Source organism: Arachis hypogaea, chromosome 1 (assembly GCF_003086295.3).
Source record: "Arachis hypogaea cultivar Tifrunner chromosome 1, arahy.Tifrunner.gnm2.J5K5, whole genome shotgun sequence".
NCBI lineage: Eukaryota > Viridiplantae > Streptophyta > Magnoliopsida > Fabales > Fabaceae > Arachis > Arachis hypogaea.
The window spans coordinates 59,229,122-59,241,058 of NC_092036.1; the positions used below are offsets into that span (position 1 = coordinate 59,229,122).

Here is an 11,937-nt window from a genome sequence, read left to right on the forward strand (position 1 = left end):
AATTTTAAAAATCAAATATTTTCCAAAATATCTTTTTCAATCATATCTTTTCAAAATATCTTTTTTTTAAATTAAGTCTTTTTCAAATTTAATTTCAATATCTTTTCTAACTTCTTATCTTTTCAAAATTGAATTTCAAATCTTTTTCAACTAACTAATTGACTTTTTGTTTGTATTAACTATATCTTATCTTTTTCAAAACCACCTAACTACTTTCCTCTCTCTAATTTTCGAAAATTACCTCCCTCTTTTTCAAAATTCTTTTAATTAACTAATTATTTTAAATTTTAATTTTCGAATTCTCTCTCTCTCTCATCTCCTTTTATTTATTTATTTATTTACTAACACTTCTCTTCATCTCAAAGAATCTGAACCTATCTTCACCCTTGTGTTTGTATTCTTACCTCTTCCTTCTTCTATTCCCATTTTTCTTCTACTAACATAAAGGAATCTCTCTACTGTGGTAAAGAGGATCCCTATTATTATTATTTTCTGTTCCCTTCTTTTTCATATGAGCAGGAGCAAGGACAAGAATATTCTTGTTGAAGCAAATCCTGAACCTAAAAGGACTCTGAAGAGGAAACTAAGAGAAGCTAAATTACAACAATTCAGAGACAACCTTACAGAAATTTTCGTAAAGGAAGAAGAGATGGCAGTCAAAAATAATAATGCAAGGAGGATGCTTGGTGATTATACCACACCTAAAGATAGACTCACAACCTAAAGATAGCCTGGACTCTTGGGATAAGCTGGTCACAGCCTTCTTGGCTAAGTTCTTTCCTCCTCAAAAGCTGAGCAAGCTTAGAGTGGATGTTCAGACCTTCAAACAAAAAGTTGGTGAATCCCTCTATGAAGCTTGGGAAAGATACAAGCAGATAACCAAAAGGTGTCCTTCTGACATGCTTTCAGAGTGGACCATTTTGGATATATTCTATTATGGTCTATTTGAGTTCTCTAAAATGTCACTAGACCATTCTGTAGGTGGATCCATTCACCTAAAGAAAATGCCTGCAGAAGTTCAAGAACTTATTGACATGGTTGCAAATAACTAGTTCATGTACACTTTTGAGAGAAATTCTGTGAATAATGGGACGCCTCAGAGGAAGGGAGTTCTTGAAATTGATGCTCTGAATGCCATATTGGCTCAGAACAAAATGTTGACTCAGCAAGTCAACATGATTTCTCAAAGTCTGAATGGATGGCAAAATGCATCCAACAGTACTAAAGAGGCATCTTCTGAAGAAGAAGCTTATGATCCTGAGAACCCTGCAATGGCAGAGGTAAATTACATGGGTGAACCTTGTGGAAACACCTATAATTCCTCATGGAGAAATCATCCAAATTTCTCATGGAAGGATCAACAAAAGCCTCAAGAAGGCTTCAATAATGGTGGAAGAAATAGGCTCAGCAATAGCAAGCCTTTTCCATCATCTTCTCAGCAATAGACAGAGAATTCTGAACAAAGCCCCTCTAACTTAGCAAATATAGTCTCTGATCTGTCGAAGGCCACTTTAAGTTTCATGAGTGAAACAAGGTCCTCCATCAGAAATTTGGTGTTGTGATGAGCGGATAATTTATACGCTTTTTTGCATTGTTTTTAGGTAATTTTTAGTTGGATCAAGCTAATTTTAGGGATGTTTTCATTATTTTTTATGCTAAATTCACATTTCTGGACTTTACTATGAGTTTATGTGTTTTTCTATGATTTCAGGTAATTTCTGGCTGAAATTGAGGGACCTGAGCAAAACTCTGATAAAAGGCTGACAAAGGACTGCTGATGCTGTTGGATTCTGGCCTCCCTGCACTCGAAATAGATTTTCTAGAGCTAAAGAACTCCAAAAGGTGGGCTCTCAATAGTGTTGGAAAGTAGACATCCAGAGCTTTTCAGAAACATATAATAGTCCAAACTTTATTCGTGATTAGATGACGCAAACTGAGAGAATGGGAGGTAGCCATTGACAACGGTGAAACCCTACATATAGCTTGCCATGGAAAAGAGTAAGAAGGATTGGATGAAGACAGTAGGAAAGTAGAGAGACGGAAGGGACAAAGCATCTCCATACGCTTATCTGAAATTCTCACCAATGAATTACATAAGTATCTCTATCCTTATTTTACGTTTTATGTTATCCTCCATAACCATTTGAGTCCGCCTGACTGAGATTTACAAGATGATCATAGCTTGCTTCATACCAACAATCTCCGTGGGATCGACCCTTACTCGCGTAAGGTTTATTACTTGGACGACCCAGTGCACTTGCTGGTTAGTTGTGCGAAGTTGTGATAAAGAGTTGAGATTGCAATTGAGCGTATCATGTTGGTGGCGCCAGTGATGATCACAATTTTGTGCACCAAGTTTTTGGCGCCGTTGCCAGGGATTGTTTGAGTTTGGACAACTGACGATTCATCTTGTTGCTTAGATTAGGTATTTTTCAGAATTTTTAAGAATGAATTCTAGTGTTTCAAGGTGATGTTCTTATCATCACCAAAGCTGATTGATCTTCATCAATTTTGCTCTTGAATGCAATGTCGTGCTGAAGCTTGGCTAGCCATGTCTAATTCCTTTAGACTGAAGCTTTAGACTAACATTGCATGATTCCTGGAATTCTTATTAAAAATTTTGAATTTCTTTATTTTCTTCTCCATATAATTTTCGAAAAAAAAATCCAAAAAAAATTTACAAAATCATAAAAACCAAAAATATTTCTTGTTTGAGTCTAGTGTCTCATTTTAAGTTTGGTGTCAATTGCATGTTTCTGTTCTTCTTGCATTTATCATGTGTCTTCATTGATCTTCAAGTTGTTCTTGATGATTTACTTGCTCTGATCTTTAAATTCTCTTGTTTGTGTGTTTTGTTGTTTCTCATATGCATTCTCAATTTGTTAGTGTCAGTAGTATACAAACTTCTAAGTTTGGTGTCTTGCATGCATTGTTTATTTGATTTTAGTTGCATTTTGATTTTTCCTCATCATTAAAAATCCAAATTTTTTTTTAATTTGTGTCTTTTCAAGTCAATAATACAGAGAATTGAAGATTCAGAACATACAACAGAGGAATTACGCAGAAAAAGCTGGCGTTCAAAACGCCCAGTGAAGAAGGAAAACTGGCATTTAAACGCCAGCCAGGGCACCTGGCTGGGCGTTTAATGCCCAAAAGGGTAGCATTTTGGGCGTTAAACGCCAAAATGTATACCATTCTGGGCGTTTAACGCCAGGATGGCACAAGAGGGAAGATTTTGTTTTCAATTCAATTTTTTTCAAGTTTTCAAAATTTTTCAAAATCAAATCTTTTCAATCATATATTTTCAAAATCAATTTCTTTCCTTTTTCAAAAATACTTGCTAACAATTAATGATTTGATTCAACATTTCAAGTATGTTGCCTTTTCTGTTGAGAAAGGTTTAATGTTTGAATCATATCTTTTCTTGTTAACCAAGTCATTGATTTTAAAAATCAAATCTTTTTAAATTGTTTTTCAAATCATGTCTTCTTAATCATATCTTTTTAAAACTATATCTTTTCAATCATATCTTCTTAATCACATCTTTTTCAAAAATAGCTTTCAATCATATCTTTTTGATTTCTAATTTCAAAATCTTTTTCAAAAATCACTTTACTTCTTTCTCAATCTTAGTTTTCGAAAATCATCAATCAATTTTCAAAATGTTTTTAAAATCTTTTTAATTTATTTTCGAAAATTTCTTCCCCTCTTCTCACATCCTTCTATTTATGGACTAACATGTACAATTCGAACTCTATCTTTCTAAGTTCGAATTCTTCTACCTCTTCCTTCTATTTTTCTTTTCCTCTGACATCTCAAGGAATCTCTATACTGTGACATAGAGGATTCCATATTTTCTTGTTCTCTTCTCTTTCATATAAGCAGGAGCAAAGACAAAAGCATTCTTGTTGAGGCTGACCCTGAACCTGAAAGGAGCTTGAAGCGAAAGCTAAGAGAAGCTAAAGCACAACTCTCTGTAGAGGACCTAACAGAAATCTTCAAAGAAGAAGACATGGCAGCCGAAAACAACAACAATGCCAACAATGCAAGGAAGGTGCTGGGTGACTTTACTGCACCTACTCCGGACTTCTATGGGAGAAGCATCTCTATCCCTGCCATTGGAGCAAACAACTTTGAGCTTAAGCCTCAATTAGTTTCTCTAATGCAACAGGCAAGTTCCATGGACTTCCATTGGAAGATCCTGATAAGTTTTTATCTGAGTTCTTGCAAATCTGTGACACTGTCAAGACCAATGGGGTTGACCCTGAGGTCTACAGATTTATGCTATTCCCTTTTGCTGTAAGAGACAGAGCTAGGATATGGTTGGACTCACAACCTAAAAAAAGCCTGAACTCTTGGGAAAAGCTAGTCAATGCCTTCTTGGCAGTGTTCTTTCCACCTTAAAAATTGAGTAAGTTTAGAGTGGAAGTCCAAACCTTCAGATAGAAGGAAGGTGAATCCCTCTCTGAAGCTTGGGAAAGATACAAACAATTGATCAGAAAGTGTCCTTCTGACATGCTTTTTGAGTGGAGCATCATAGGTATCTTCTATGATGGTCTGTCTGAATTGTCCAAGATATTATTGGATAGCTCTGCTGTAGGATCTCTTCATCTGAAGAAGATGCCTGCAGAAGCTCAAGAACTCATTGAAATGGTTGCAAATAACCAATTCATGTACACTTCTGAAAGGAATCCTGTGAACAATGGGACAAATCAGAAGAAAAGAGTTCTTGAGATTGATACTCTGAATGCTATATTGGCTCAGAACAAAATATTGACTCAGCAAGTCAATATGATTTCTCAAAGTCTGTCTGGAATGCAAGCTGCACCAGGCAGTACTAAGGACGCTTCATCTGAAGAAGAAGCTTATGATCCTGAGAACCCATCAATGGAAGAGGTGAATTACATGGGAGAACCCTATGGAAACACCTATAATCCTTCATGGAGAAATCATCCAAATCTCTCATGGAAGGATCAACAGAGACCTCAACAAGGTTTCAACAACAATAATGGTGGAAGAAACAGGTTTAGCAATGGCAAGCCTTTTCCATCATCTTCTCAGCAACAGATAGAGAATTCTAAGCAGAGCCACTCTGACTTAGCAACCATAGTCTCTGATCTAATCAAAACCACTAAAAGTTTCATAACTGAAACAAGGTCCTCCATTAGAAACTTGGAGGCACAAGTGGGTCAGCTGAGCAAGAAAGTTATTGAACTCCCTCCTAGTACTCTTCCAAGCAATACAGAAGAGAATCCAAAAAGAGAGTGCAAGGCCATTAACATAACCTACAAGTCGGAATTTGGAGAGGAGGAAGAGGCAGTGAGCGCCACTGAGGAAGACCTCAATAGACGTCCACTGGCCACCAATGAGTTCCCTAATGAGGAACCATGGGAATCTGAGGCTTACACTGAGATCATAGAGATTCCATTGAATTTACTTCTGCCATTCATGAGCTCTAATGAGTATTCTTCCTCTGAAGAGGATGAAGATGTCACTGAAGAGCAAGTTGCTAAATACCTTGGAGCAATCATGAAGTTAAATGACAAGTTATTTGGTAATGAGACTTGGGAGGATGAACCCCCTTTGCTCACCAAAGAACTGGATGACGTGATTAGACAGAGGTTACCTTAAAAGAGACAGGACCCTGGGAAGTTCTCAATACCTTGTACAGTAGGCACCATGACCTTCAAGAAGGCTCTGTGTGACCTAGGGTCAAGCATAAACCTTATGCCTCTCTCTGTAATGGAGAAGCTAGGGATCTTTGAGGTACAAGCTACAAGAATCTCACTAGAGATGGCAGACAATTCAAGAAAACAAGCTTATGGACTTGTAGAGGATGTTCTGGTAAAAGTTGAATACCATTACATCCCTGCTGATTTCATAGTCCTAGAGACTAGGAAGTGCATGGATGAATCCATCATCCTTGACAGACCCTTCCTAGCCACAGCAAAGGCTGTGATTGATGTTGACAGAGGAGAGATGATCATTCAAGTGAATAAAGAACCCCTTGTGTTTAAGGCTCAAGGATATCCCTTTGTAACCATGGAGAGGAAGCATGAAGAGCTTCTCTAAAAACAGAGTCAAACAGAGCCCCCACAGTCAAACTCTAAGTTTGGTGTTGGGAGGCCACCACCAAATTCTAAGTTTGGTGTTGAACCCCCACATTTAAACTCTAAGTTTGGTGTTGGGAGGTTCCAACATTGCTCTGAGTATCTGTGAGGCTCCATGAGAGCCCACTGTCAAGCTAATGACATTAAAGAAGCGCTTGTTGGGAGGCAACCCAATGTTATATTTATCTATTTTCCGTTGTTATTTTATGTTTTCTATAGGTTGATGATCATGGGAAGTCACAAAATCAATTGAAAAAGCAAAAACAGCATGAAAAACAGAAAGAAAAACAGCACACCCTGGAGGAAAACTTGCTGGCGTTTAAACTCCAGTAAGGGCAGCAAATGGGCGTTTAACGCCCAGTCTGGCACCATTCTGGGCGTTTAACGCCAGAAAGGGGCACCAGACTGGCGTTAAACGCCAGGAAAGGGCAAGAAGTTGGCGTTAAACGCCAGAAATGGGCACCAGCCCAGAGTTTAATGCTAGAATTGGCATAAAGAGCATTTTTGCTCGCCACTTGGTGCAGGGATGAATTTTCCTTGACACCTCAGGATCTGTGGACCCCACAGGATCCCCACCTATCCCACCACTCTCTCTCTTCTTCACCCATTCACCAATCACCTCAACACCTCTTCCCCAAAAACCCCTCACCTATCAAATCCCACTATTCTCTTCACCACTCACATCCATCCTTCATAAAACCCCACCTACCTCACCATTCAAATTCAAACCACTTTTTCTCCCAAACCCACCCATTATGGCCGAACCATACACCCCCTCTCCACTCCTATATAAACCCATCTTCACTCCTTCATTTTCACACAACCTAAACACTACTTCTCCCCATTGGCCGAACCACAAAGCCTCCTCCATCTCCTCTATTTCTTCTTCTTCTACTTTCTTCTTTCTTCTTTTGCTCGAGGACGAGCAAACCTTCTAAGTTTGGTGTGGTAAAAGCATTGCTTTTTGTTTTTCCATAACCATTTATGGCATCTAAGGCCGGAGAAACCTCTAGAAAGAGGAAAGGGAAGGCAAAAGCTTCCTCCTCTGAGTCATGGGAGATGGAGAGATTCATCTCAAGGGTGCATCAAGACCACTTCTATGAAGTTGTGGCCATGAAGAAGGTGATCCCCAAGGTCCCTTTCAAACTCAAAAAGGGTGAATATCAGGAGATCCGACATGAGATCGGAAGAAGAGGTTGGGAAATTCTTACCAACCCCATTCAACAAGTCAGAATCTTAATGGTTCAAGAGTTCTATGCCAATGCATGGATCACCAAGAACCATGATTAAAGTGTGAACCCGGACCCAAAGAATTGGCTTACAATGGTTCGGGGGAAATGCTTAGATTTTAGTCCGAAAAATGTAAGGTTGGCATTCAACTTGCCCATGATGCAAGGAGATGAACACCCTTACACTAGAAGGGTCAACTTTGATCAAAGGTTGGACCAAGTCCTCATAGACATTTGTGAAGAGGGCGCTCAATGGAAGAGAGATTCAAGAGGGAAGCCGGTTCAACTGAGAAGGCATGACCTCAAGCCCGTGGCTAGGGGATGGTTAGAGTTTATCCAACGCTCAATCATTCCCACTAGCAACCGGTCCAAAGTTACTATAGACCGGGCTATCATGATTCATAGCATCATGATTGGAGAGGAAGTAGAAGTTCATGAGGTTATATCCCAAGAACTTTATAAGGTGGCAGACAAGTCCTCTACCTTGTCAAGGTTAGCCTTCCCTCACCTCATTTGTCATCTCTGTTATTCAGTTGGAATTGACATAGAGGGAGACACCCTCATTAATGAGGACAAGCCCATCACTAAGAAAAGGATGGAGCAAACAAGAGATCCCACTCATCATGAAATCCCTGAGATGCCTCAAGGGATGCACTTTCCTCCACAAAACTATTGGGAGCAAATCAACACCTCCCTAGGAAAATTGAGTTCCAACATGGGACAACTAAGAGTGGAGCATCAAGAATATTCCATCCTCCTCCATGAAATTAGAGAAGATCAAAGAATCATGAGAGAGGAGCAACAAAGTCAAGGAAGAGACATTGAGGAGCTCAAGCACTCCATAAGATCTTCAAGAGGAAGAACAAGCCGCCATCACTAAGGTGGACCCGTTCTTTAACTTCCTTGTTCCTTATTTTCCTGTTTTTCGAAAATTTATGCTTATGTTTATCTATGTTTGTGTCTTATGATCATTAGTGTCTTAGTGTCTATGCCTTAAAGTTATGAATGTCCTATGAATCCATCACCTTTCTTAAATGAAAAATGTTCTTAATTGAAAAAGAGAAGAATTGCATGAATTCTGAATTTTATAACAGATTAATTATTTTGATGTGGTGGCAATACTTTGACTTCTGAATGTATGCTTGAACAGTGCATATGTCTTTTGAATTTGTTGTTCATGAATGTTAGCTCTTGAAAGAATAATGAAAAAGGAGACATGTTACTGAGGATCTGAAAAATCATAAAAATGATTCTTGAAGCAAGAAAAAGCATTGAATTAAAAAAACAAAAAAAAGAGAGAAGAGGAAAAAGAAAAAGAAAAAAATTAAGCTGTGATCCAAGGCAAAAAGAGTGTGCTTAAGAACCCTGGACACCTCTAATTAGGAACTCTAGCAAAGCTGAGTCACAATCTAAAAAGGTTCACCCAGTTATGTGTCTGTGGCATGTATGTATCCGGTGGTAATACTGGAAGACAGAGTGCTTTGGGCCACGGCCAAGACTCATAAAGAAGTTATGTTCAAGAATCATCATACTTAACTAAGAGAATCAATAACACTATCTGGATTCTGAGTTCTTAGAGAAGCCAATCATTCTGAATTTCAAAGGATAAAGTGAGATGCCAAAACTGTTCAGAGGCAAAAAGCTAAAAGCCCCGCTCATCTAATTAATACTGATCTTCATAGACGTTTTTGGAATTCATTACATATTCTCTTCTTTTTATCTTATTTGATCTTCAGTTGCTTGAGGACAAGCAACAATTTAAGTTTGGTGTTGTGATGAGCGGATAATTTATACGCTTTTTGGCATTGTTTTTAGTATGTTTTTAGTATATTTTAGTTAGTTTTTATTATATTTTTTATTAGTTTTTAGTTAAAATTTACTTTTCTGGACTTTACTATGAGTTTGTGTGTTTTTCTGTGATTTTAGGTATTTTCTGGCTGAAATTGAGGGACCTGAGCAAAAATCTGATTCAGAGACTGAAAAGGACTGCAGATGCTGTTGGATTCTGACCTTCCTGCACTCGAAGTGGATTTTCTGGAGCTACAGAATCCCAATTGGCGCGTTCTCAACTGCGTTGAATAGTAGACATCCTGGGATTTCAAGAAATGTATAATAGTCCATACTTTGCCCGAGATTTGATGGCCCAAACAGGCATTCCAAGTCAGCTCAAGAATTCTGGCGTAAAACGCCGGAACTGGCACAAGAATTGGAGTTAAACGCCCAAAGTGGCACAAAAGCTGGCGTTTAACTCCAAGAAGAGTCTCTACACGAAAATGTTTCAATGCTCAGCCCAAGCACACACCAAGTGGGCCCGGAAGTGGATTTTTATGTCATTTGCTCATCTTTGTAAACCCTAAGCTACTAGTTCTCTACAAATAGGACCTTTTGCTATTGTATTTTCGTCTTTTGATCACTTGAATCATTTGATCATGTTTTTATGATTGAACCCTCTTTGGGAGGCTGGCCATTCGGCCATGCCTAGACCTTGTTCTTATGTATTTTCAACAGTGGAGTTTCTACACACCATAGATTGACGTGTGGAGCTCTGCTGTACCTCGAGTATTAATGCAATTACTATTGTTCTTCTATTCAATTCAGCTTATTCTTGTTCTAAGATATTCATTCGCACCCAAGAACATGATGAATGTGATGATTATGTGACGCTCATCATCATTCTCACTTATGAACGCGTGCCTGACAACCACTTCCGTTCTACAAGCAAACAAGGCTTGAATGTTTATCTCTTGGATTTCTTAATCGGAATCTTCGTGGTATAAGCTAGAATTGATGGCGGCATTCAAGAGAATCCGGAAGGTCTAAACCTTGTCTGTGGTATTCTGAGTAGGATTCAAGGATTGAATAACTGTGACAAGCTTCAAACTCGCGATTGTGGGGCGTTAGTGACAGATGCAAAAGAATCACTGGATTCTATTCCGACATGATCGAGAACCGACAGCTAAATAGCCGTGCTGTGACAGAGCGCGTTGAACATTTTCACTGAGAGGATGGGAGGTAGCCATTGACAACGGTGAAACCCTACATACAGCTTGCCATGGAAAAGAGTAAGAAGGATTGGATGAAGACAGTAGGAAAGTAGAGAGACGGAAGGGACAAAGCATCTCCATACGCTTATCTGAAATTCTCACCAATGAATTACATAAGTATCGCTATCCTTATTTTACGTTTTATGTTATCCTCCATAACCATTTGAGTCCACCTGACTGAGATTTACAAGATGACCATAGCTTGCTTCATACCAAAAATCTCCGTGAGGTCGACCCGTACTCGCGTAAGGTTTATTACTTGGACAACCCAGTGCACTTGCTGGTTAGTTGTGCGAAGTTGTGATAAAGAGTTGAGATTGCAGTTGAGCGTACCATGTTGGTGGCGCCATTGATGATCACAATTTCGTGCACCACTGGTCACAGCCTTCTTGGCTAAGTTCTTTTCTCCTCAAAAGCTGAGCAAGCTTAGAGTGGATGTTTAGACCTTCAAACAAAAAGATGGTGAATCCCTCTATGAAGCTTGGGAAAGATACAAGCAGATGACCAAAAGGTGTCCTTCTGACATGCTTTTAGAGTGGACCATTTTGGATATATTCTATTATGGTCTATCTGAGTTCTCTAAAATGTCACTGGACCATTTTGTAGGTGGATCCATTCACCTAAAGAAAACGCCTGCAGAAGCTCAAGAACTTATTGACATGGTTGCAAATAACCAGTTCATGTACACTTCTGAGAGAAATTCCGTGAATAATGGGACGCCTCAGAGGAAGGGAGTTCTTGAAATTTATGCTCTGAATGCCATATTAGCTCAGAACAAAATGTTGACTCAACAAGTCAACATGATTTCTCAAAGTCTGAATGGATGGCAAAATGCATCCAACAGTACTAAAGAGGCATCTTCTGAAGAAGAAGCTTATGATCTTGAGAACCCTGCAATGGCAGAGGTAAATTACATGGGTGAACCTTATGGAAACACCTATAATTCCTCATGGAGAAATCATCCAAATTTTTCATGGAAGGATCAACAAAAGCCTCAACAATGCTTCAATAATGGTGGAAGAAATAGGCTCAGCAATAGCAAGCCTTTTCCATCATCTTCTCAGCAACAGACAGAGAATTCTGAATAGAGCCCCTCTAACTTAGCAAATATAGTCTCTTGTCTGTCGAAGGCCACTTTAAGTTTCATGAGTGAAACAAGGTCCTCCATCAGAGATTTGGAGGCACAAGTAGGCCAGCTGAGTAAGAAAGTCACTGAAACTTCTCCTAGTACTCTCCCAAGCAATACTGAAGAGAATCCAAAAAGAGAGTTCAAGGCCATAGACATAATCAACATTACTGAACCTAGGGAGGAAGGAGAGGACGTGAATCCCAATGAGGAAGACCTCATGGGATGTCTCTCAAGCAAGACGGAGCTCCCTATTGAGGACCCAAAGGGATCTAAAGGTCATATAGAGACCATAGAGATCCCATTAAACCTCCTTCTATCATTCATGAGCTCTGAAGACTATTCTTCCTCTGAAGAGGATGAAAATGTAACTGGAGAGCAAGTTGCTCAATATATAGGAGCCATCATGAAGCTGAATGCCAAATTGT

The 11,937-nt window shown here is 39.0% G+C and overlaps 2 non-coding genes across 2 annotated transcripts; both read right to left on the reverse strand.

Moving 5' to 3' along the window:
* Window positions 1-797: 797 nt before the first annotated feature.
* Window positions 798-905, reverse strand: LOC112711211 (small nucleolar RNA R71). Its single transcript, XR_003157356.1, has one exon. It is a non-coding gene; the product is annotated as a small nucleolar RNA R71 (small nucleolar RNA).
* Window positions 906-10,805: 9,900 nt separating this feature from the next.
* On the reverse strand, window positions 10,806-10,913 carry LOC112715199 (small nucleolar RNA R71). The gene has a single exon (XR_003159535.1). It is a non-coding gene; the product is annotated as a small nucleolar RNA R71 (small nucleolar RNA).
* Between the last annotated feature and the right edge of the window lie 1,024 nt (window positions 10,914-11,937).